This window comes from Palaemon carinicauda, chromosome 16 (assembly GCF_036898095.1).
Source record: "Palaemon carinicauda isolate YSFRI2023 chromosome 16, ASM3689809v2, whole genome shotgun sequence".
In the NCBI taxonomy this organism is placed as follows: domain Eukaryota; kingdom Metazoa; phylum Arthropoda; class Malacostraca; order Decapoda; family Palaemonidae; genus Palaemon; species Palaemon carinicauda.
The window spans coordinates 56,201,823-56,229,346 of record NC_090740.1 but is presented as its reverse complement, the minus strand read 5'-3'; positions in this window follow the sequence as shown (position 1 = coordinate 56,229,346).

The following is a 27,524-nucleotide window of genomic DNA, read 5'->3' as shown; positions in this document are numbered from 1 at the left end:
ATAAACCAGCGATATAAAATAATCCAAATCTCTAAATGACCGCCGAAATAAAAACCTTAAAAACCAGCAATATATAATCCTCCAAATATCTAAACAACAACCAAAACGACAACCTCAAAAACCAGCGACATGAAATCCTCCAAATCTCTAAACAACCGCCAAAAGAAAAACCTCAAAAACCAGGGACATAAAATCCTCTAAATCTCTAAACAACCGCCAAAACAACCTCAAAAACCAGCAACATGAAATCATCCAAATCTCTAAACAACCACCAAAGCAACAACGTTAAAAACCAGTGACATAAAAATCCTCCAAATCTCTAAACAACCGCCAAAACAACAACCTCAAAAACCAGCCACATAAAAACGTCAACATCTCTAAACAACCGCCTAAACAACAAACTCGTAAACCAGTGATAAAAAATCCTCCAAATCTCTAAACAACAGTCAAAACAACAACCTCGAAAACTAGTGACATGAAATCTTCCAAATCTCTAAACAACCACCAAAACAACAACCTTAAAAACCAGTTACATAAAATCCTCCAAATCTCTAAACAACTGCAAAAACAACCACCTCAAAAACCAGTGACATAAATTCCTCAAAATCTCTTAACAAACGCCAAAACAACAACTTCAAAAACCAGCGACATAAAATCCTCCAAATCTCTAAGATACTGCCAAAACAACAACCTCCTAAACCAGCGATATAAAATCATCTAAATCACTAAACAACCGCCAAAACAACAACCTCATAAACCAGCGATATAAAATAATCCAAATATCTAAATGACCGCCAAAAAAAATACCTCAAAAACCAGCAATATATAATCTTCCAAATATATAAACAACAGCCAAAACAACAACCTCAAAAACAAACAACATGAAATCCTCCAAATCTCTAAACAACCACCAAAAGAACAACCTAAAAAAAGTGACATAAAATCCTTCATATCTCTAAACAACCACCAAAACAACCTCAAAAACCAGTGACATAAAATCCTCCAAATCTCTAAAATACTACTAAAACAACAACCTCTAAAACCAGCGACATAAAATCATCTAAATCTTTAAACAACCGCCAAAACAACAACATCACAAACCAGCGATATAAAAACCTCCAAATCTCTAAACAACCTCCGAAACAACAACCTCAAAAACCAGTGACATAAATTCCTCCAAATATCTTAACAAACGCCAAAACAACAACTTCAAAAACCAGCGACATAAAATCCTCCAAATCTCTAAAATACTGACAAAACAACAACCTCAAAAACCAGTGACATAAAATCCTCCAAATCTCTAAACAACCGCCGAAACAACACCCTCAAAACCCAGTGACATAAAATCCTCAAAATCTCTGAACAACCGCCAAAAACAACAACCTCAAAAACCAGCGACAAGAAATCCTCCAAATCTCTAAAAAAAAAAAAAAAAAAACGTCAAAAACCAGTGACATAAAATCCTCAAAATCTCAAAACAACCGCTAAAACAACAACCTCGAAAACCAGCCACATGGCAAACCCCCAAATCTCAAAACAACCGCCAAAACAGCAACCTCAAAAACCAGTGATATAAAATCCTCCAAATCTCTAAACAACCGTCAAAAAACACCCTCAAAAACCAGCGACATGAAATCTTCGAAATCTCTAAACTCAACCAAAAAAACAACGTCAAAAACCAGTGACATAAAATTCTCCAAATCTCTAAACAACCGCCAAAACAACAACCTCAAAAACTAGTGACATAAAATCCTCCAAATCTCTAAACAACCGCCAAAACAACCTCAAAAACCAGCAACATGAAATCCTCCAAATCTCTAAACAACCACCAAAACAACAACCTTAAAAACCACCGACATAAAATCCTCCAAATCTCTAAACAACCGCCAAAACAACAACCTCAAAAATAAGCCACAAAAAAACCTCCTAATCTCTAAACAACCGCCTAAACAACAACCTTAAAAACCAGTGATATAAAATCATCTAAATCTCTAAACAACCGCCAAAACAACAACCTCAAAAACCAGCGACATGAAATCTTCCAAATCTCTAAACAACCACCGAAAAAAAACCTTCAAAAACCAGTTACATAAAATCCTCCAAATCTCTAAACAACCGCAAAAACAACCAACTCAAAAACCAGTGACATAAATTCCTTCAAATCTCTTAACAAACGCCAAAACAACAACTTAAAAAACCAGCGACATAAAATCCTCCAAATCTCTAAAATACCGCCAAAACAACAACCTCCTAAACCAGCAACATAAAATCATCTAAATCTCTAAACAACTGCCAAAACAACAACCTCATAAACCAGCGATATAAAATAATCCAAATCTCTAAATGACCGCCGAAACAAAAACCTTAAAAACCAGCAATATATAATCCTCCAAATATCTAAACAACAGCCAAAACGACAACCTCAAAAACCAGCGACATGAAATCCTCCAAATCTCTAAACAACCGCCAAAAGAACAACCTCAAAAACCAGCGACATAAAATCATCTGAATCTCTAAACAACCGCCAAAACAAGAACCTCATAAACCAGCGATATAAAGTCCTCCAGATCTCTAAATGACCACCAAAACAAAATCCTCAACAACCAGCGATATATAATCCTCCAAATATCTAAACAACAACCAAAACGACAACCTCAAAAACCAGCGACATGAAATCCTCCAAATCTCTAAACAACCGCCAAAAGAAAAACCTCAAAAACCAGGGACATAAAATCCTCTAAATCTCTAAACAACCGCCAAAACAACCTCAAAAACCAGCAACATGAAATCATCCAAATCTCTAAACAACCACCAAAGCAACAACGTTAAAAACCAGTGACATAAAAATCCTCCAAATCTCTAAACAACCGCCAAAACAACAACCTCAAAAACCAGCCACATAAAAACGTCAACATCTCTAAACAACCGCCTAAACAACAAACTCGTAAACCAGTGATAAAAAATCCTCCAAATCTCTAAACAACAGTCAAAACAACAACCTCGAAAACTAGTGACATGAAATCTTCCAAATCTCTAAACAACCACCAAAACAACAACCTTAAAAACCAGTTACATAAAATCCTCCAAATCTCTAAACAACTGCAAAAACAACCACCTCAAAAACCAGTGACATAAATTCCTCAAAATCTCTTAACAAACGCCAAAACAACAACTTCAAAAACCAGCGACATAAAATCCTCCAAATCTCTAAGATACTGCCAAAACAACAACCTCCTAAACCAGCGATATAAAATCATCTAAATCACTAAACAACCGCCAAAACAACAACCTCATAAACCAGCGATATAAAATAATCCAAATCTCTAAATGACCGCCAAAAAAAATACCTCAAAAACCAGCAATATATAATCTTCCAAATATATAAACAACAGCCAAAACAACAACCTCAAAAACAAGCAACATGAAATCCTCCAAATCTCTAAACAACCACCAAAAGAACAACCTAAAAAAAGTGACATAAAATCCTTCATATCTCTAAACAACCACCAAAACAACCTCAAAAACCAGTGACATAAAATCCTCCAAATCTCTAAAATACTACTAAAACAACAACCTCTAAAACCAGCGACATAAAATCATCTAAATCTTTAAACAACCGCCAAAACAACAACATCACAAACCAGCGATATAAAAACCTCCAAATCTCTAAACAACCTCCGAAACAACAACCTCAAAAACCAGTGACATAAATTCCTCCAAATCTCTTAACAAACGCCAAAACAACAACTTCAAAAACCAGCGACATAAAATCCTCCAAATCTCTAAAATACTGACAAAACAACAACCTCAAAAACCAGTGACATAAAATCCTCCAAATCTCTAAACAACCGCCGAAACAACACCCTCAAAACCCAGTGACATAAAATCCTCAAAATCTCTGAACAACCGCCAAAAACAACAACCTCAAAAACCAGCGACAAGAAATCCTCCAAATCTCTAAAAAAAAAAAAAAAAAAAACGTCAAAAACCAGTGACATAAAATCCTCAAAATCTCAAAACAACCGCTAAAACAACAACCTCGAAAACCAGCCACATGGCAAACCCCCAAATCTCAAAACAACCGCCAAAACCGCAACCTCAAAAACCAGTGATATAAAATCCTCCAAATCTCTAAACAACCGTCAAAAAACACCCTCAAAAACCAGCGACATGAAATCTTCGAAATCTCTAAACTCAACCAAAAAAACAACGTCAAAAACCAGTGACATAAAATTCTCCAAATCTCTAAACAACCGCCAAAACGACAACCTCAAAAACCAGTAACATAAAATCCTCTAAATATCTAAACAAGCGCCAAAACAACAACCTCAAAAACTAGTGACATAAAATCCTCCAAATCTCTAAACAACCGCCAAAACAACCTCAAAAACCAGCAACATGAAATCCTCCAAATCTCTAAACAACCACCAAAACAACAACCTTAAAAACCACCGACATAAAATCCTCCAAATCTCTAAACAACCGCCAAAACAACAACCTCAAAAATAAGCCACAAAAAAACCTCCTAATCTCTAAACAACCGCCTAAACAACAACCTTAAAAACCAGTGATATAAAATCATCTAAATCTCTAAACAACCGCCAAAACAACAACCTCAAAAACCAGCGACATGAAATCTTCCAAATCTCTAAACAACCACCGAAAAAAAACCTTCAAAAACCAGTTACATAAAATCCTCCAAATCTCTAAACAACCGCAAAAACAACCAACTCAAAAACCAGTGACATAAATTCCTTCAAATCTCTTAACAAACGCCAAAACAACAACTTAAAAAACCAGCGACATAAAATCCTCCAAATCTCTAAAATACCGCCAAAACAACAACCTCCTAAACCAGCAACATAAAATCATCTAAATCTCTAAACAACTGCCAAAACAACAACCTCATAAACCAGCGATATAAAATAATCCAAATCTCTAAATGACCGCCGAAACAAAAACCTTAAAAACCAGCAATATATAATCCTCCAAATATCTAAACAACAGCCAAAACGACAACCTCAAAAACCAGCGACATGAAATCCTCCAAATCTCTAAACAACCGCCAAAAGAACAACCTCAAAAACCAGCGACATAAAATCATCTGAATCTCTAAACAACCGCCAAAACAAGAACCTCATAAACCAGCGATATAAAGTCCTCCAGATCTCTAAATGACCACCAAAACAAAATCCTCAACAACCAGCGATATATAATCCTCCAAATATCTAAACAACAACCAAAACGACAACCTCAAAAACCAGCGACATGAAATCCTCCAAATCTCTAAACAACCGCCAAAAGAAAAACCTCAAAAACCAGGGACATAAAATCCTCTAAATCTCTAAACAACCGCCAAAACAACCTCAAAAACCAGCAACATGAAATCATCCAAATCTCTAAACAACCACCAAAGCAACAACGTTAAAAACCAGTGACATAAAAATCCTCCAAATCTCTAAACAACCGCCAAAACAACAACCTCAAAAACCAGCCACATAAAAACGTCAACATCTCTAAACAACCGCCTAAACAACAAACTCGTAAACCAGTGATAAAAAATCCTCCAAATCTCTAAACAACAGTCAAAACAACAACCTCGAAAACTAGTGACATGAAATCTTCCAAATCTCTAAACAACCACCAAAACAACAACCTTAAAAACCAGTTACATAAAATCCTCCAAATCTCTAAACAACTGCAAAAACAACCACCTCAAAAACCAGTGACATAAATTCCTCAAAATCTCTTAACAAACGCCAAAACAACAACTTCAAAAACCAGCGACATGAAATCCTCCAAATCTCTAAGATACTGCCAAAACAACAACCTCCTAAACCAGCGATATAAAATCATCTAAATCACTAAACAACCGCCAAAACAACAACCTCATAAACCAGCGATATAAAATAATCCAAATCTCTAAATGACCGCCAAAACAAATACCTCAAAAACCAGCAATATATAATCTTCCAAATATATAAACAACAGCCAAAACAACAACCTCAAAAACAAGCAACATGAAATCCTCCAAATCTCTAAACAACCACCAAAAGAACAACCTAAAAAAAGTAACATAAAATCCTTCATATCTCTAAACAACCACCAAAACAACCTCAAAAACCAGTGACATAAAATCCTCCAAATCTCTAAAATACTACTAAAACAACAACCTCTAAAACCAGCGACATAAAATCATCTAAATCTTTAAACAACCGCCAAAACAACAACATCACAAACCAGCGATATAAAAACCTCCAAATCTCTAAACAACCTCCGAAACAACAACCTCAAAAACCAGTGACATAAATTCCTCCAAATCTCTTAACAAACGCCAAAACAACAACTTCAAAAACCAGCGACATAAAATCCTCCAAATCTCTAAAATACTGACAAAACAACAACCTCAAAAACCAGTGACATAAAATCCTCCAAATCTCTAAACAACCGCCGAAACAACACCCTCAAAACCCAGTGACATAAAATCCTCAAAATCTCTGAACAACCGCCGAAAACGACAACCTCAAAAACCAGCGACAAGAAATCCTCCAAATCTCTAAAAAAAAAAAAAAAAAAAAAACGTCAAAAACCAGTGACATAAAATCCTCAAAATCTCAAAACAACCGCTAAAACAACAACCTCGAAAACCAGCCACATGGCAAACCCCCAAATCTCAAAACAACCGCCAAAACCGCAACCTCAAAAACCAGTGATATAAAATCCTCCAAATCTCTAAACAACCGTCAAAAAACACCCTCAAAAACCAGCGACATGAAATCTTCGAAATCTCTAAACTCAACCAAAAAAACAACGTCAAAAACCAGTGACATAAAATTCTCCAAATCTCTAAACAACCGCCAAAACGACAACCTCAAAAACCAGTAACATAAAATCCTCTAAATATCTAAACAAGCGCCAAAACAACAACCTCAAAAACTAGTGACATAAAATCCTCCAAATCTCTAAACAACCGCCAAAACAACCTCAAAAACCAGCAACATGAAATCCTCCAAATCTCTAAACAACCACCAAAACAACAACCTTAAAAACCACCGACATAAAATCCTCCAAATCTCTAAACAACCGCCAAAACAACAACCTCAAAAATAAGCCACAAAAAAACCTCCTAATCTCTAAACAACCGCCTAAACAACAACCTTAAAAACCAGTGATATAAAATCATCTAAATCTCTAAACAACCGCCAAAACAACAACCTCAAAAACCAGCGACATGAAATCTTCCAAATCTCTAAACAACCACCGAAAAAAAACCTTCAAAAACCAGTTACATAAAATCCTCCAAATCTCTAAACAACCGCAAAAACAACCAACTCAAAAACCAGTGACATAAATTCCTTCAAATCTCTTAACAAACGCCAAAACAACAACTTAAAAAACCAGCGACATAAAATCCTCCAAATCTCTAAAATACCGCCAAAACAACAACCTCCTAAACCAGCAACATAAAATCATCTAAATCTCTAAACAACTGCCAAAACAACAACCTCATAAACCAGCGATATAAAATAATCCAAATCTCTAAATGACCGCCGAAACAAAAACCTTAAAAACCAGCAATATATAATCCTCCAAATATCTAAACAACAGCCAAAACGACAACCTCAAAAACCAGCGACATGAAATCCTCCAAATCTCTAAACAACCGCCAAAAGAACAACCTCAAAAACCAGCGACATAAAATCATCTGAATCTCTAAACAACCGCCAAAACAAGAACCTCATAAACCAGCGATATAAAGTCCTCCAGATCTCTAAATGACCACCAAAACAAAATCCTCAACAACCAGCGATATATAATCCTCCAAATATCTAAACAACAACCAAAACGACAACCTCAAAAACCAGCGACATGAAATCCTCCAAATCTCTAAACAACCGCCAAAAGAAAAACCTCAAAAACCAGGGACATAAAATCCTCTAAATCTCTAAACAACCGCCAAAACAACCTCAAAAACCAGCAACATGAAATCATCCAAATCTCTAAACAACCACCAAAGCAACAACGTTAAAAACCAGTGACATAAAAATCCTCCAAATCTCTAAACAACCGCCAAAACAACAACCTCAAAAACCAGCCACATAAAAACGTCAACATCTCTAAACAACCGCCTAAACAACAAACTCGTAAACCAGTGATAAAAAATCCTCCAAATCTCTAAACAACAGTCAAAACAACAACCTCGAAAACTAGTGACATGAAATCTTCCAAATCTCTAAACAACCACCAAAACAACAACCTTAAAAACCAGTTACATAAAATCCTCCAAATCTCTAAACAACTGCAAAAACAACCACCTCAAAAACCAGTGACATAAATTCCTCAAAATCTCTTAACAAACGCCAAAACAACAACTTCAAAAACCAGCGACATAAAATCCTCCAAATCTCTAAGATACTGCCAAAACACCAACCTCCTAAACCAGCGATATAAAATCATCTAAATCACTAAACAACCGCCAAAACAACAACCTCATAAACCAGCGATATAAAATAATCCAAATCTCTAAATGACCGCCAAAAAAAATACCTCAAAAACCAGCAATATATAATCTTCCAAATATATAAACAACAGCCAAAACAACAACCTCAAAAACAAGCAACATGAAATCCTCCAAATCTCTAAACAACCACCAAAAGAACAACCTAAAAAAAGTGACATAAAATCCTTCATATCTCTAAACAACCACCAAAACAACCTCAAAAACCAGTGACATAAAATCCTCCAAATCTCTAAAATACTACTAAAACAACAACCTCTAAAACCAGCGACATAAAATCATCTAAATCTTTAAACAACCGCCAAAACAACAACATCACAAACCAGCGATATAAAAACCTCCAAATCTCTAAACAACCTCCGAAACAACAACCTCAAAAACCAGTGACATAAATTCCTCCAAATCTCTTAACAAACGCCAAAACAACAACTTCAAAAACCAGCGACATAAAATCCTCCAAATCTCTAAAATACTGACAAAACAACAACCTCAAAAACCAGTGACATAAAATCCTCCAAATCTCTAAACAACCGCCGAAACAACACCCTCAAAACCCAGTGACATAAAATCCTCAAAATCTCTGAACAACCGCCAAAAACAACAACCTCAAAAACCAGCAACAAGAAATCCTCCAAATCTCTAAAAAAAAAAAAAAAAAAAAAACGTCAAAAACCAGTGACATAAAATCCTCAAAATCTCAAAACAACCGCTAAAACAACAACCTCGAAAACCAGCCACATGGCAAACCCCCAAATCTCAAAACAACCGCCAAAACAGCAACCTCAAAAACCAGTGATATAAAATCCTCCAAATCTCTAAACAACCGTCAAAAAACACCCTCAAAAACCAGCGACATGAAATCTTCGAAATCTCTAAACTCAACCAAAAAAACAACGTCAAAAACCAGTGACATAAAATTCTCCAAATCTCTAAACAACCGCCAAAACAACAACCTCAAAAACCAGTAACATAAAATCCTCTAAATATCTAAACAAGCGCCAAAACAACAACCTCAAAAACTAGTGACGTAAAATCCTCCAAATCTCTAAACAACCGCCAAAACAACCTCAAAAACCAGCAACATGAAATCCTCCAAATCTCTAAACAACCACCAAAACAACAACCTTAAAAACCACCGACATAAAATCCTCCAAATCTCTAAACAACCGCCAAAACAACAACCTCAAAAATAAGCCACAAAAAAACCTCCTAATCTCTAAACAACCGCCTAAACAACAACCTTAAAAACCAGTGATATAAAATCATCTAAATCTCTAAACAACCGCTAAAACAACAACCTCAAAAACCAGCGACATGAAATCTTCCAAATCTCTAAACAACCACCGAAAAAAAACCTTCAAAAACCAGTTACATAAAATCCTCCAAATCTCTAAACAACCGCAAAAACAACCAACTCAAAAACCAGTGACATAAATTCCTTCAAATCTCTTAACAAACGCCAAAACAACAACTTAAAAAACCAGCGACATAAAATCCTCCAAATCTCTAAAATACCGCCAAAACAACAACCTCCTAAACCAGCAACATAAAATCATCTAAATCTCTAAACAACTGCCAAAACAACAACCTCATAAACCAGCGATATAAAATAATCCAAATCTCTAAATGACCGCCGAAACAAAAACCTTAAAAACCAGCAATATATAATCCTCCAAATATCTAAACAACAGCCAAAACGACAACCTCAAAAACCAGCGACATGAAATCCTCCAAATCTCTAAACAACCGCCAAAAGAACAACCTCAAAAACCAGCGACATAAAATCATCTGAATCTCTAAACAACCGCCAAAACAAGAACCTCATAAACCAGCGATATAAAGTCCTCCAGATCTCTAAATGACCACCAAAACAAAATCCTCAACAACCAGCGATATATAATCCTCCAAATATCTAAACAACAACCAAAACGACAACCTCAAAAACCAGCGACATGAAATCCTCCAAATCTCTAAACAACCGCCAAAAGAAAAACCTCAAAAACCAGGGACATAAAATCCTCTAAATCTCTAAACAACCGCCAAAACAACCTCAAAAACCAGCAACATGAAATCATCCAAATCTCTAAACAACCACCAAAGCAACAACGTTAAAAACCAGTGACATAAAAATCCTCCAAATCTCTAAACAACCGCCAAAACAACAACCTCAAAAACCAGCCACATAAAAACGTCAACATCTCTAAACAACCCCCTAAACAACAAACTCGTAAACCAGTGATAAAAAATCCTCCAAATCTCTAAACAACAGTCAAAACAACAACCTCAAAAACTAGTGACATGAAATCTTCCAAATCTCTAAACAACCACCAAAACAACAACCTTAAAAACCAGTTACATAAAATCCTCCAAATCTCTAAACAACTGCAAAAACAACCACCTCAAAAACCAGTGACATAAATTCCTCAAAATCTCTTAACAAACGCCAAAACAACAACTTCAAAAACCAGCGACATAAAATCCTCCAAATCTCTAAGATACTGCCAAAACAACAACCTCCTAAACCAGCGATATAAAATCATCTAAATCACTAAACAACCGCCAAAACAACAACCTCATAAACCAGCGATATAAAATAATCCAAATCTCTAAATGACCGCCAAAAAAAATACCTCAAAAACCAGCAATATATAATCTTCCAAATATATAAACAACAGCCAAAACAACAACCTCAAAAACAAGCAACATGAAATCCTCCAAATCTCTAAACAACCACCAAAAGAACAACCTAAAAAAAGTGACATAAAATCCTTCATATCTCTAAACAACCACCAAAACAACCTCAAAAACCAGTGACATAAAATCCTCCAAATCTCTAAAATACTACTAAAACAACAACCTCTAAAACCAGCGACATAAAATCATCTAAATCTTTAAACAACCGCCAAAACAACAACATCACAAACCAGCGATATAAAAACCTCCAAATCTCTAAACAACCTCCGAAACAACAACCTCAAAAACCAGTGACATAAATTCCTCCAAATCTCTTAACAAACGCCAAAACAACAACTTCAAAAACCAGCGACATAAAATCCTCCAAATCTCTAAAATACTGACAAAACAACAACCTCAAAAACCAGCGACATAAAATCATCTAAACCTCTAAACAACCGCCAAAACAAGAACCTCATAAACCAGCGATATAAAGTCCTCCAGATCTCTAAATGACCCCAAAAACTCTAAATGATCCCAAAACAAAAACCTCAAAAATTAGTGATATAAAATCCTCCAAATATCTAAACAACAGCCAAACAACAACCTCAAAAACCAGCGACATGAAATCCTCCAAATCTCTAAACAACCGCTAAAAGACTAACCTCAAAAACCAGTGAAAAAAAATCCTCCAAATCTCTAAACAGCCGCCATAACAACAACCTCAAAAACCAGTGACATAAAATCCTCCAAATCTCTAAAATACTGCCAAAAAAACTCAAAAACCAACGACATAAAATCCTCCAGATCTCTAAACAACCGCCAAAACAACAACCTCACAAACCAGCAATATAAAAACCTCCAAATCTCTAAATAACCGCCAAAACAAAAACCTCAAAAACCAGCAATATATAATCCTTCAAATATCTAAACAACTGCCAAAACAACAACTTCAAAAACCAGCGACATGAAATCCTACAAATCTCTAAACAACCGCCAAACCAACAACCTCAAAAACCCGCGACATAAAATCCTCCAAATCCTTAATCAACCACCAAAACAACAACCTTAAAAATCAGTGACAGAAAATCCTTCATATATCTGAACAACCGCCAAAACAACGTCAAAAACCAGCGACTTAAAATCCTCAAAATCTCTAAACAACCTTCAAAACTACAACCTCAAAAATCAGCAACATAGAAACCTCCAAATCTCTGAACCATCGCCAAAAAAGCAACCTGAAAACCAGAGAAAAATATTCCTCAAATCTCTAAACAACTGCCAAAACAACATCCTCAAAAACCAGTGCCGTGAAATCCTCCAAATCTCTAAACAATCGCCAAAACAACAACCTCAAAAACTAGTGATATAAAATCCTACAAATCTCTAAACAACCGCCAAAACAAAAACCTCAAAAACCAGTGACATAAAATCCTTCATATCTCTAAACAACCGCCAAAACAACAACCTTAAAAACCAGCGACATAAAATCCTCCAAATCTGTAAACAACTGCCAAACAACAACCTCAAAAACCAGTTACATAAAATCCTCCAAATCTCTAAACAACCGTCAAAAACAACAACCTCAAAAATCAGCTACATAAAATCCTCAATATATCTAAACAACTGCCAAAACAACAACCTCAAAAACCAGTGACATAAAATCCTCCAAATCTCTAAACAACCGCCAAAACAACATAAAAAATCAGTGACATAAAATCATCCAAATCTCTAAACAACCGCCAAAACAACAACCTCAAAAACCAGTGACATAAAATCCTCCAAATCTCTAAACAACCGCCAAAACAATAACCTAAAAAAAACAGTGACATAAAATCCTCCAAATCACTAAACAACTGCCCAAGCAACAACCTCAAAAACCAGCGACATAAAATCCTCCAAATCTCTAAACAACTGCCCAAACAACAACCTCAAAAACCAGCGACATAAAATCCTCCAAATTTATATACAACCGTCAAAACAACAACATTAAAAACCAGCGATGTAAAATCCTCCAAATCTCTAAATGACCTACAAAACAACAACCTCAAAAATCAATGACATAAAATCCTCCAAATCTCTAAATAACAGCCAAACAACATTCTCAAAAACCTGCGACATAAAATCCTCCAAATCTCTAAACAACTACCAAACAACAACCTTAAAAACAAGCGACATAAAATCCTCCAAATCTCTAAACAACCGCCAAAACAACCTCAAAAACCAGTGAAAAAAAATCCTCCAAATCTCCAAACAACCGCCCAAACACCCACCTAAAAAACCGGCGACATAAAATCGTCCAAATTTATAAATAACCGCCAAAACAACAACATAAAAAACCCGCGACATAAAATGCTCCAAATCTCTAAACAACCGCCAAAACAACAACCTCAAAAACCAGTGACATTAAATCCTCCAATTCTATAAACAACCACCAAAACCACACCCTCAAAAACCAGCGACATAAAATCCTCAAAATCTCTAAACAGCCTCCAAAACAACAACCTCAAAAACCAGTGACATAAAATCCTCAAAATCTCTTAACAACCACCAAAACAACAACCTCAAAAACCAGTGACATAAAATCCGCCAAATCTCTAAATGACCCCAAAACAAAAACCTCAAAAATTAGTGACATAAAATCCTCCAAATCTCTAAACAACCACCAAAACAACAATTTCGAAAACCAGTGACATAAAATCATCCAAATATCTAAGCAACTGCCAAAACAACAACCTCAAAAACCCGCTACATAAAATCCTCCAAATCTCTAAACAACCACTAAAACAACAACCTCAAAAACCAGCGACATAAAATCCTCCAAATCTCTAAACAACCACCAAACCAATGATCTTTTTGACCAAGTGATCAGCGCCATAGAATAAAATTACACATCTAATAACACAATAAATGAAATAACAATAAAAACAACACTAACTCACAAGAGGTAAATAAATACGATGGGGAGGAGTAAAGGGGAGGAGAGGAAGGGGAGGTGGCAAGGAAATATCGAAGAGGAGGGGACGCGGATAAGGAGGAGCGGAGGAGCGGAGGGGTATTTGAAATCACTATACAGGTATAAATACATCAACTTACCAATATACGACGAACAAATTGCAGACAGTGTTTCCTGCTGCAGCAGTACAGCTGGAGTGGCTGCCTGGTTGGACGTGAACGTTGATGCTATTCACGTATCAAACGCGTACGGCACTCAGGGATACCACCATTAAAATTTAGATTTTTATATTTATATTAGAATAGATATATACAAGTCGATTAATAAAAATCCACAAATACATTTATATATTTTTTTCTTTACTACGAGTTCTGCCATATTTTGAATTTTTCTTTTTATTTTGATATTCCGAGATTTTGGCAACCCAGGAAAAGCGCTTGGCGACCCAACTTGGGGTCGTGACGCCCAGACTGGGAAACCTTGCCTTAAGAGCTAAAAGTCTTAAGGCTCTGAATCTTTTACAAGTTTTGTCTCATACATCATGGGGGCAGACCGTAAAACTATTTTAGAATTATACAAGACCTTAATTTTTTTTAAAATCAGTTATGGGTTTGAAATATACTCCTCAGCAACCCCAAGCCGATTAAATATAGATTCAATACATCATGATAGTATTAGATTGTCCACAGGAGTGTTTAAAACCTCACCTCTCCCAAGTCTCCTGGTTGATGCTGGAAAGTTACCTCTAGACTATTACCGAATATCTTCTATTATTCGGTACTGGTTTAGGTTGCAAAGACTCCATAATTCTTTAGCCTTTCAGACTGCAAGCCTTGTAAGGCACTCAACATACTTTGAGTTGCACCCAAAATCTCCTCAACCTTATGGCTTTCGGGTGAAAAAAATTATTAAACAGTCTTGATATAATTAGAAGTAAGGTGCTTCGATTTAAGATATCATCAACCCCTCTGTGGAAATTACCAGAGATATCTTTTTGAAAATATTTTATTGGTGTTAAAAAAACATGAAGCTAGGTCTCTTTTTATGAAACATGTTGAAGAACATAGATAATCAACTTTTATATATACAGATTGCTCTAAATCTGATGCTGGCGTTGGATTTGGAGTATATAATAGTTCTTTTAACTGCAGAGGTGCACTTTCTCCAATATCTTCCATATTTACTGCTGAATTATATGGCATATTAACCGCTATTAAGAAAGTACCGTCAAAAGATGAGGGCAATTTTACCATTTATAGTGATTCAAGAAGTGTCCTTCAAGATTTAGAAGGTTTTAATTCTAGTGAACCTTTAGTTTTAAAGATTTTAGAGTGGTTTTTAATCATTGGCCTGAAAGGTAAAACAGTTTGCTTTGCTGGGTTCCGGCACACGCAGGTGTGTCTAGAGATGGAGAGGCAGATTCACTGGCAAAGAGTGCTGCAGCTGAATAGCTACCAAGAAGGTATCCCATTCTCTGTAATGATTTGTTACCAGCAATTAAGAATTTTATTCATAACAATTGGCAACAGCATTTGAATAGCTTAATTGAAAATAAGATGAGAGAAAGTTTGATTGTTATATCCCCTTGGAGGAATATTGGGGGTGCCTCTAAAATGGGAGACTACTCTTTGTCGCCTCCGCATTAGTCACACTTGGATGACGCATGAGTTTCTTCCTGGCTTACCAATACAAACCATATTGCAACAATTGTTTGATACCCTTGACAGTGAGGCATTTTTTGACTGAATGGCCCACTTAAAGTACAGAAATAAATAGATTTCAGTTTGAGGCTGTATTTTCCTTTCTGTTTCTTTTTCTTTTCAAAACTATCCTTACTGTCCTTCCTTTAGTCGAAGTGGCTATCCTGGAGGGTATTTAGCCTTGCATGGTGTATCGGCTTTGCCATGTTGACCTGTTTTTCTGACTTTTTTCTATAGTTTATGGGTTTAATCAATCACTTTATTTTTATATCCTTAAAACAGATTGTTTTTGTTATCATTCCTGTAATTTAGTTGTTGAGTATAATGTATCTTTTGTATTACCATTTCGTATTCTGTATTGCAAAATTCGTAGTCTTCATGCAAATATTCAAAACCTCACAATTATGCCCAGACAGTATGATATTCTTTTGTGGTATTCATCTGAGCTCCTTATAATTGGTTTTAAGAAGCCAATAATTTTGAAACGGAATGACTCGTAGAGCAAGGGGAATGGCTGTGTACATTAGAACGTTGCTTCTCATAAGTCCTGCTATGAATATGGATGTCATGAGATTCAGGTAATAAAATTTTGTGGCAGGCATGACAACTTATATTTGTGTTCGATCTACCAGAGCCTAGACATGGGTAATTCTATCTTTGTTTGTCTTCTTACTATTTTAGTTAAGATACAAGAAAATGATAGAAAGGCCTATTTTCTCTTTGTTGGTGATCTTAATGCTCACAATAGGGAGTGGTTGAATTCCATTTCTCCTACCGATTGCCATCGCTTAGGGGCTTTAGATTTTGCCTCTGCATCAGGCTGTGGGCTAATCATAAGTGAAGCTACTCACAGGTCTGGTAACTGCATGGACTTTGAATACAGCGACTCTCCTGTACCTGATGTATCATACACATGTAAGATTTATATGAAATCTTAAGCTGACCGGAATGGGATTTCAAGTAATCTTTTGGGCTTGAATTTGTCACAATTGTATAGTACTGTTAATCCTGTTGTCCCTTTGAATGAGAATCTAGTCAGGATAATTGACAGGTGTATAACTTTTCGTGTGCAAAGATACCGAGTGAAGGAAAAACCCTGATTCATTGATGATTGTAGACGTGCTTATTTGGAAAAGCAGGAGGTCTATCATCTTTGGCAGGGTAATAGATCAGATTTGACTTGCAGTAACTATACTTAACTTAGAGCTTTTTCTCAGAGAGTTTATGCTCCAACTGAAAAAGAATACAATTTAACCATAAAAGAAACCCGTTTTGTCACAACCCAGGAACGTTAGAGGTGGACTACCCTCAAATCTGCCCTTTTTGGTGTAAATACAACAGTTCCTCCATTACTTAAACCAGATGGCTCTGTTACTCAGTGTCCAAAGGAAAAAGCAACCCTATTGGCTAATGTCTTTGACAGTAAACAGAGTAATGAGAAACTTGATTTTCCTCATCATTGTTTTCGTGAGGCTAAACTAATTCACTTAGCTTTTCGATCTCATGAAATTAAAGCTCGCTTGTTGGACCTTGCTGCTTATGGGGGTGTGGACCCAAATGGTATTTTTCTTTTGTTTCTTATGAAGACTGCAGATTTCTTAGCTCCAAAGTTATCAGTTATTATGTGCAGGTTAGCAAGAGGAGGAACTTTAAGCACTAGTTGGAGAATTGGTAATGTTACTCCTCTATGTAAATGTATCTGTGGTAGCTCAAGTCCAACTGATTACCGCCCAATTTCCATAACTCCCATATTATCGAATGTTTTTTAACGTCTTTTGGCAAAACGTCTTAATAGGTTCGCTGAAGGTGATCCTCAGCTCCCTAGTTTGCAATTTGGTTTCTTAAAGGCCTTGGAGCATGTGATGCCCTTCTTACAATCCCTCAATTGTGGTCAGGAAGTCTGTATGATTGGCCTTGATTTTAGTACTGCCTTTGACCTTGGTAATTGTGAGGCCCTTATTTTCAAACTCAAAAAAGTTGGGAGTGGGTTGGTCATTTCTTAGCATCATTATTGAATTTATAAGTAATACATCGCTGAGAGATGTTGTTGATGGGCACCATATTCAGTATTGGAATGCAATATCTTGTGTTCCTCAGGGTAGTGTTCTTGGCCCATTACTTTTCATACTATGTACACATGACATGTGGTTTGGCCTAGAAAAAAGCTTGTTGCATATGCAGATGATGATACACACTTTGCATCAAATCCCCGCCTGAATTTAGATCTAGGGTGCTGAATCCCTTATAAGAGATCTAGCTAAAATTAATACATAGTACAATTTATGTAGCATGAAGTTAAATCCTAACAAAACTCAAAGTATGATCATAAGTAGATCAAGGACAGTGGCTCCTCAACATCTAGACCTCAGCATTGATAATGTTTCTTTAACTCTGCATGATTCTTTTGAAATTTTATGTGTGATTCTCGACAGCAAATCTACTTTTGAGATACACATTAGGTAGGGATCTTCTTCAATTGCTCCAAAAATTGGCTTCTTGAGAAAGTCTTTTAAGATTTTCGGTGATCAATCTATTCTGAAGAAGTGTTTTAATTCTTTCATTCTATCTTGTTTCAAGTAGTGTTCTCCTATCTGGTCTTTAGCTGCTGATTCTCATCTTAATTCGTTGGACAGGAACTTACGGTCTATTAAATTTCTTATTCCTGATCTAGATATCAATCTCTAGCACCGTCATTCAATTAGTTTGTTATGCATGTTGCATAAAATACTTCATAATTCTGATCATCTTTTACATTTAGATCTTCCTGACAGTTCCATCATGTTCGTATTACTAGGCATACAGTTAATTCTAATATTTAGACCTTCTCCTTAAAGAGGCTCAATACTAACCAGTATTCTAGAAGTTTTACTCCAGCTGAGATTAAGTTGTGGAATGATCTTCCTAATCGGGTAGTTTAATCAGTAGAACTTCAAAAGTTCAAGCATGCAGCAAATGTTTTTTATGTTGAACAGGCTAATATAACTCTTTTTATAGTTTATATATGAAATATCTGTTTTAATGTTGTTATCGTTTCTAAAATATTTTACTAATTGTTATTATTTCTCATATCGTTTATCTTTTTCCTTATTTCCTTTCCCCTGTTGGACCCCTTGTGATTTTAGCATCTTGCTTTTCCAACTAGGTTTGTAGCTTAGCTAATAATAATGATAATAATAATAATAATAATAATAATAATAATAATAATAATAATAATAAAAATACATATACCAAGGCACTTCCCCCAATTTTGGGAGTAGCCAACATCAATCAAATGAAACTAAAATGGGGACCTCTCCTCTCTACGTTCCTCCCAGCCTGACAAGAGACTCAACCGAGTTCGGCTGATACTGCTAGGGTGCCACAGCCCACCCTCCTCCGTTATCCACCACAGATGAAGCTTCATAACGCTGAATCCCCTACTGCTGCTACTTCTGCGGTCACCCAAGGCACCATAGGAAGCTGCAGGGCCTACCGGAACTGCGTCACAATCGCTCGCCATTCATTCCTATTTCCAGCACACTCTCTTGCCTCTCTCACATCTATCCTCCTATCACCCAGAGCTTTCTTCATTCCATCTATCCACTCAAACCGTGGCCTTCCTCTTGTATTTCTCCCATCAACTCTTGCATTCATCACCTTCTTTAGCAGACAGCCATTTTCCATTCTCTCAACATGGCCAAACCACCTCAACACATTCATATCCATTCTGGCTGCTAACTCATTTCTTACACCCGTTCTACCCTCACTACTTCGTTCCTAACCCTATCTACTCGAGATACACCAGCCATACTCCTTAGACACTTCATATCAAACACATTCAATTCCTGTCTCTCCGTCACTTTCATTCCCCACAACTCCGATCCATACATCACAGTTGGTACAATCACTTTCTCATACAGAACTCTCTTTACATTCATGCCCAACCCTCTATTTTTTACTACTCCCTTAACTGCCCCCAACACTTTGCATCCTGCATTCACTCTCTGACGTACATCTGCTTCCACTCTGCAACAATAGACCCCAAATACTTAAACTGATCCACCTCCTCAAGTAACTCTCCAGTCAACATGACATTCAACCTCGCACCACCTTCCCTTCTCGTACATCTCATAATCTTACTCTTACCCATATTAATTCTCAATTTCCTTCTCTCACACACCCTTCCAAATTCTGTCACTAATCGGCCAAGCTTGTCTTCGGCTACTGCAACCAGTACAGTATCATCCGCAAATAACAACTACCTCCCCTTCATGGTCATTTTCGTCTACCAGTTTCAATCCTCGTCCAAACATTCGAACATTCACCTCTCTCACCACTCCATCAACATACAAATTAAACAACCATGGCGAAATCACACATCCCTCTCTCGGCTCCACTCTCACCGGAAACCAATCGCTCACTTCATTTCCTATCCTAACACATGCTTTACTACCCTTGTAGAAACTTCATTGCTTGCAACAACTTTCCATAAACTCCATATAACCTTATCACATTGCACATTGCTTCCCTTTCAACTCTATCATATGCTTTTCCAGATCCATAAATGCAACATACACCTCCTTACCTTTTGCTAAATATTTCTCACATATCTGCCTAACTGTAAAAATCTGGTTCATACAGCCCCTACCTCTTCTAAAATCACCCTGTACTTCTAAGATTGCATCCTCTGTTTTATCCTTAATCGTATTAATCAGTACTCTACCATACACTTTTCCAAGTACACTCAACAAACTGATACCCCTTGAATTACAACACTCATGCACATCTCCCTTAACCTTATATAAGGGTACAATATATGCACAAACTCAATCTACTGGTACCATTGACAACACAATACACATATTTAAAAATCCCACCAACCATTCAAGTACAGTCACACCCCCTTCCTTCAACATCTCAGCTCTCCCACCATCCATACCAGATGCTTTTCCTGCTCTCGTTTCATCTAGTGCTTTCCTCACTTCCTCTATTGTAATCTCTCTCTCATTCTCATCTCCCATCACCAGAACATCAACACCTGCAACAGCAGTTATATCTGCCTCCCTAATATCCTCAACATTCAGTAAACTTTCAAAATATTCCACCCACCTTTTTCTTGCCTCCTCTCCTTTTAACAACCTTCTATCTCCATCTTTCACTGTCTCTTCAATTCTTGAACCAGCCTTCCTAACTCTCTTCACTTCTTTCCAAAACTTCTTCTTATTCTCTTCATATGAATGACCCAATCCCTGATTCCACCTCAGGTCAGCTGCCTTCTTTGCCTCACTTACCTTGCACTTTACTTCCACATTTTTTCTCTATATCTTTCATGCTTCTCTACACTATTACTCTGCAGCCATTCTTCAAAAGCCCTCTTTTTCTCTTCCACTTTTACCTTCACTCCTTCATTCCACCATTCACTCCCCTTCCTCATACTGCCTCCAACAAACTTCTTGTCACATACAGTACATCACTTGCAATCCCCCAAAATTTTCTTTTACTAACTTCCACTCCTCCTCTAAATTACCAGTTTCTCTTACTTTCACTTCGTCATATGCCATTTTCAACCTTTCTTCTATATTTACTTTTTACACCTGGTTTTATTAGCTCTTCAACCCTCACTAGCTCCCTTTTACATCCACCTATTCTATTCCCCCACTCTTTTGCTACAACTAAGTTTCCTTCAACCATAAAATGATCAGACATACCGTTAGCCATACCCCTAAACACGTGCACGTCTTTCAATCTTCCAAACATTCTTTTTTAGTTATCAACAAATAATCGATTAACGCCCTTTCTACTACTCTTCCATTTGCCACTCTTACCCATGTATACTTGTTTTTATCTTTCTTTTTGAAAAAACTAGAACTTATCACCATCTTTTGCTCAACACACATATCTACCAGTTTCTCACCACTCCCATTTTCACCTGGTACGCCATACTTCCCAATGACACCTACCTCTCCAGCGCCCACTCTAGCATTTAAGTCACCCATGACAACTACATAGTTCCTTCATCTTCGAATAATAATCATAATAACCAGCTCTAGAGTACTTGACGAAATTGGAAAATGGGCAGAACAGCACAAGCATCTAGGATTCCCATATATGTTGGAAAGCATTCTCAAATGTTGTCAATGGTCTGGGAATGGAGAGCAGACTACTAGGAGTTTCCTATTCCTCTGAATGATGAGCAGGTCGACCATGGTGAAACCTGAAGAATAAGAAGCTTTTCTGCCACTCATTTGACACCTACACCATGTCCCTGACGGCCGAGCATGTTGGTTCAAACATTCCTCCTGCTTTGATGATGCTTGCAACAGCCCTATTATATTACCAAGAATACACCTGTTTGTTAGCGGTTTGTGAAGAAGACCCTTTAGTAAATGTACAGTAGGTCATGAATAGGAGCATTCTCACTGACTAGTGCTACAAAGTACTAATCAAACTTAGTTGGAAAGACTGCAAAGTAACAACACTGCATGCATTACTGGTAGGTTGAAAAGCAGGTGCATTTTTTACATGGATTATATCCAAGAGAAGAACTAGTCTCTATCTACAGAGGAAAACCTTGATAATTATAGACTAATTCCTGAAAATTTCTGCCTTCATATGTAATGGACTAAAGTTGGGTAACGTAAGGTTGAAGACTCCCAACATTCTTTGAAGAATCCTTCTTCCACTTTTTCCTCATACACTTGACAACACTAAGGGGCCCAAAATATTCTTCTTCACCAAAGAGTTTAATTGTTTCGTGGCTACTTTCCACTTAGTAAGGGTAGAAAAGACTCTCTTGCTATGGTAAACAGCTCCTCTAGGAAACTCCAAAATGAAACCATTATTCTCTACTTATTGTCTGGGTAGTGCCATAGTTTTTGTGCCATGGTCTTCCAATGTCTTGGGTTAGAATTCTCTTGCATAAGGGTACACTCAGGCACACTATTCTATCTGTTTCCTTATTTCCTTTCTCATTGGGTTATTTTTCCTGTTGGACCACTTGGTCTCATAGCATCCTGCTTTCCCAACTACTGCTGTAGGTTAGCTAGTAATAATAATAATAATAATAATAATAATAATAATAATAATAATAATCATCATCATCATCATTATCATTGAGTAATTCCATATTGCGGCCAATCACATAATTATTGATCACAGCCGACCCCAATGGAAAGGACAGCATAATTGGCGCCTTCCCTGAAAGACAAAAACGAATGGAAGACCATGAGGAAACCTCAACAATCAAGCAGGGAAGATTTCATAGTCGGTATAAGTAATGAAAATGATCATAGGTTCCTCTTCCACCAGTATTGCAACCTGAAAAAGCTGTGGAAAAGCAGATGACAGAAATTCTAAAACTCAAAAGTCACAGAACAGGCATAAGAGATTCAATTACAAGGCACCCAATCATGAGGTGTCCAACAAGCACATAGAAGGCTAATTCCAAAGATACTGGTCACACCATGACTGGTCAAGGACTGACCAGTGGTGAAATAGAAAGCCAGGATCAGAAAGATCGTGTGCATATTCATCATGCTTATGGTGATCATGTAGTAAGATCAGTTTGTTGTACAGAGACAGTCTTAAATTTTTAATAATTACCCCATAATAAAGAATACTATGGAAAAAATAAAAATGTTAATGGAAAGATGAATAAATTTCCTATAATAAATGGATAAAATCAGTATATGTCCCATGAAAAGTTGAGCAATTCCAGCCGAAAGGCGGAAATTGTGTCATTTACCGTTCAATGTTCTTAAATTTTGCATAATACCATATGAAAGTACAAAGAATGGCCTTTAAAATGGTATATAAAACACAAATATTTCAATAAATATACATGCACATGCACTAGTACAAAAAACTATCTCTGCATTATAAATTCATGTCAAGCATGGGGCTCAACAGATATATTTGCGATACTACTGTGAGGACAGCAAGACGAGTGGAGAGAGACTGACGGTTTACTAAACTTGCAAGCATGGTGATCAGCAGATATATTTGAGATACTACTGTGAGACAGCAAAACGAGTGGAGAGAGACTGACGGTTTACTAAACTTGCAATGGTTACTATATTACACTGTGTGGAAGGAAAAGTAGCCCCGGAAGGGAAGCTGTTCTAATTGCCAAAATCATTGTATTTTTTATACAAAACAAATCAACAAATACTAAGGTGGTAGCCTAAGGAAATATATATTATACATTAAAATAAAGCTCTCAAAGCACAACATCATAATACAGAAATACACTGCGTGGAACAAATAATAAAATTACAATTATCAGAAATGTGTTCAGGGTAAGGAAACATGACAGGTAAAACGATGTCCTTACAAGTACTTCCCCCCCCCCCTCCCAGACAGCGGGCATCGGAGATGGATGATGTGATTAATCCCTGTATCGTGGAGGGTGACGTAGTTCCCCTCTGGTGCTTGAACGGAGGGGAAGGTTGCCCTGCTTCGAAGGAATCATTTTCTTCTGTTGTTGCATGGTTTTCTCCTGCTTGGTGGATTATTTGTTCTAAGGTGGAATCCTGGGTCTACCAGGGCCTACATTGATCTTCTCGTTGCTTTCAACGAACGCTGGTTTTAATCGGTCGATCGTCACCCTATTTCCTTGTCCGTGGACGTTCAAGAGGAAAGATTTTGCTGTTACTCTGATGACCTTGTAAGGGCCGCGATAAGATCTAGTCAGGGGTTGCCGGTGAGCATCGACTCGGATAAAGACGTAGTCGCAGTCGTCTAGGTTCTTGGGCATGAAATGTCTGTTCCTGTCCTCGTATATTTTTAGGCATGGCCTGAATTTCCCAGCGATCTCTCTCAGGTGATTCGGCTTAGTGTCGTCGGTAGTTGCAGGGAAAAACTCGCCAGCGACTGTAAGCACCTCGCCATAGACCTTCTCCGCAGGGGAAAGTTGGCCGTCTGCCCGAGGAGCAGTGCGAAGGCGAAGGAGGACCCATGGGAGTTGCGCTTTCTAATGATCGTCCGTACATCTCGCCATCAGGCCTGCCTTGAGAGTGCAATGAGTTCTCTTGACCATGCCGTTCACTGCAGGGTTGTATGCCGTGGTGCTGTGGAGTGTCATTCCCATCAGGTTTGCCAGAGAGAGCCAGATCTCTGACAAGAAGGCAGAACCTTGGTCTGTCGAGATATTGTCGGGGACACTGAAGCGGCTGATCCAACTCGACAGGAAAGCTTCGGTGCAGGCATGGGTGGTTGCTTCGAACATTGGAGTCGCTTCCAACCATCTAGTGGACCGGTCGACAATCGTCAGGAGGTATCTTGCAGAGCCTGAAGGCGGCAGAAGTCCCACGACGTCCATGTGGATGTGTCCGAATCGTCTCTTGGGTGTGGAAAAATCGCCGACTCCCGACTCAGTATGGCGGTTGACCTTACTCGTCTGGTAGTTAATGTAAGTTCTCGCCCACTCACTGGTGTCTTTCTTGATCCCTGGCCAGATGAATTTCTCGGATAGTTGACGGGCTGTAGTGCGACCCGAGGTGTATGATAATCCGTGGATGACGTAAAAAATCTTCCTTCTACAGGAGGCAAGAATCGATGTGCGTGGGCGTCCCATGCTGGTGTCGCAGAGGATGGATTCCCTGGCTGGGCCAAGGGGAATGTCCTTCATCTGTACCACTGATTTTGTCGTAAGATGGTCCTGGGCTTTTGGGTCGCTCTGCTGTTCTACGGCGAGGGTGGCGAAGTCGATCCCCAGGTGGACTGCATTGATCTCGAACCTGGAGAGGACGTCGGCGACAGGGTTCTTCTTCCCCAGTACATAGCTGATAGTGCAGCCCGATTCTGTGATGGCTGCCAGGTGTCGTTGTTGGCAAGAGGACCATGCGTCTGAAGACTTCATGAAAGCGTGGATCAGGGGCTGGTGGTCTGTCGCGATGGTGAAAGGGGTACCTTCAAGCATGTATTTGAAGTTGCAGACAGTGAGGTAGACAACAAGGAGCTCCTTGTTGAACGTGCTGTACCTGGTTCCCGCAGGTCTGAGTTTGTTGCTAAAGAAGGCCAAAGGCTACGGGTATCCGTTGACCATCTGTTCGAGGACAGCATCGCAGGCGACGTTGCTGTCGTCGGTAGTCAACTGCAGAGGAGGCGCAGTCGTCATGGTACACCAGGGTGGTGGCTTTGGCGAGGGTGGCCTTCGTCCTGTCGAAGGCACGTTGCTGCAGGGGACCCCAGACGAGCTTCTTGGCTTTCCCCTTCAGGACATCATTGAGGGGAGTCAGGATGCGGGCGATGTTGGGGATGAAGCGACTGTAGTAGCTTACCATCCCCAAAAACTCCTGAAGGTGCCAGATGGTCGTTGGGGTTGGGAAGGTTTTCACGGCGTCTACCTCGGTTGATGTGGGCTTCACGCCCGGTGCGGATATTTGATGTACAAGGAAGTCCACCCTCTCTGCGCCGAATGTGCACTTATCGAAGCGCACGATCAAACCGTTCTCCTGAAGGCGTTTCAGCACAGCGCGGAAATGTTTCCGGTGTTCCTCTTTCATCCTGGAGACGATCAAGATGTTGTCCACGTAGCAGACACAGAACGGCAGGTCCCCCAGGATGCTGTCCATCAATCGTTGAAACGTGGCCTCAGCGTTGCGTAGGTCGAAGGTTGAATATGAAAAAGTGTACGAGCCGAACGGCGTTATGATGGCGGTCTTAGGCCCGTTCTCTGGGAACACAGGGACCTGAAAGTATGATTTAAGAAGCTCCATTTTAGTATAAATATTTGCCCCATAAAGGGCGCTGTTGAGGTCTTGCATGTTCGGCAGAGGGTAGTGGTCTGGCATTGTGATGAGGTTAAGGCGCCGGTAGTCACCACAGGGCCTCCATGTCCCATCCGATTTTTTCACCATGTGGAGAGGAGACGCCCAAGGACTGGACGCCTTCTTGCATATGCCCATTCGTTCCATGTCTTCGAAGGCATGCTTAGCATCTCTCAACTTCTGCGGTGGGAGGCGGCGGAACTTGGCATGCGTGGGAGGTCCTGTTGTGTTTATGTGGTGGTAGACCCCATGCTTGGAGGGGGACCCCGGCGACTGTTGAAGTCCCGGCTTGAAGACGTCGGGTAATTCCTGAAGAAGGGCGGCATAAGGCTGCGCTACAACGGCGGAGATGGTGTGATACCAGGACCAGCTCTTAGTGGGCAGGTTCGGCATGTCCCGGTGTCGATGAGGCGTTTCCCAGCAACATCGACGAGTAGACCATGGTGAGCCAGGAAGTCTGCGCCAGGAAGGGGGTGTCTGACGTCGGTTGATGGCGAAGGGCCAAGAGTAAAATTGGCCCATGATTGAGATTTTAAGCACCCTAGTCTCATAACACTGTATGGGAGATCCGTTAGCGGCGATGAGGGAGGGAGCATCACTGCTAGGCGCACGGTTGAGGTCGCCCTAGGTGGGAGGAAATGTTGACTGCATACAGCCAGTATCAACCATAAGCCTACAGTTAGATACGGCGTCGAGAATGTAGAATCCAATCTTGCAGAGATCTGCTACTGCGGCTACGGTTGATGTCGGCGGTGGCTGGCATCAAAATTTCTTTGGAAACTTGTAGGGGGCACTGCACTTCATTGCGTTGCTACGAAACTGCTGGTGGTAGAAGCACCAAGTCGGGTTCGGTCTATGGTTTTACTGCATCGGCTGCGGAGGGTTCTTCTTCATCAGGGCGAGGATTTCGTCGTCGTCAACAGAGGGCG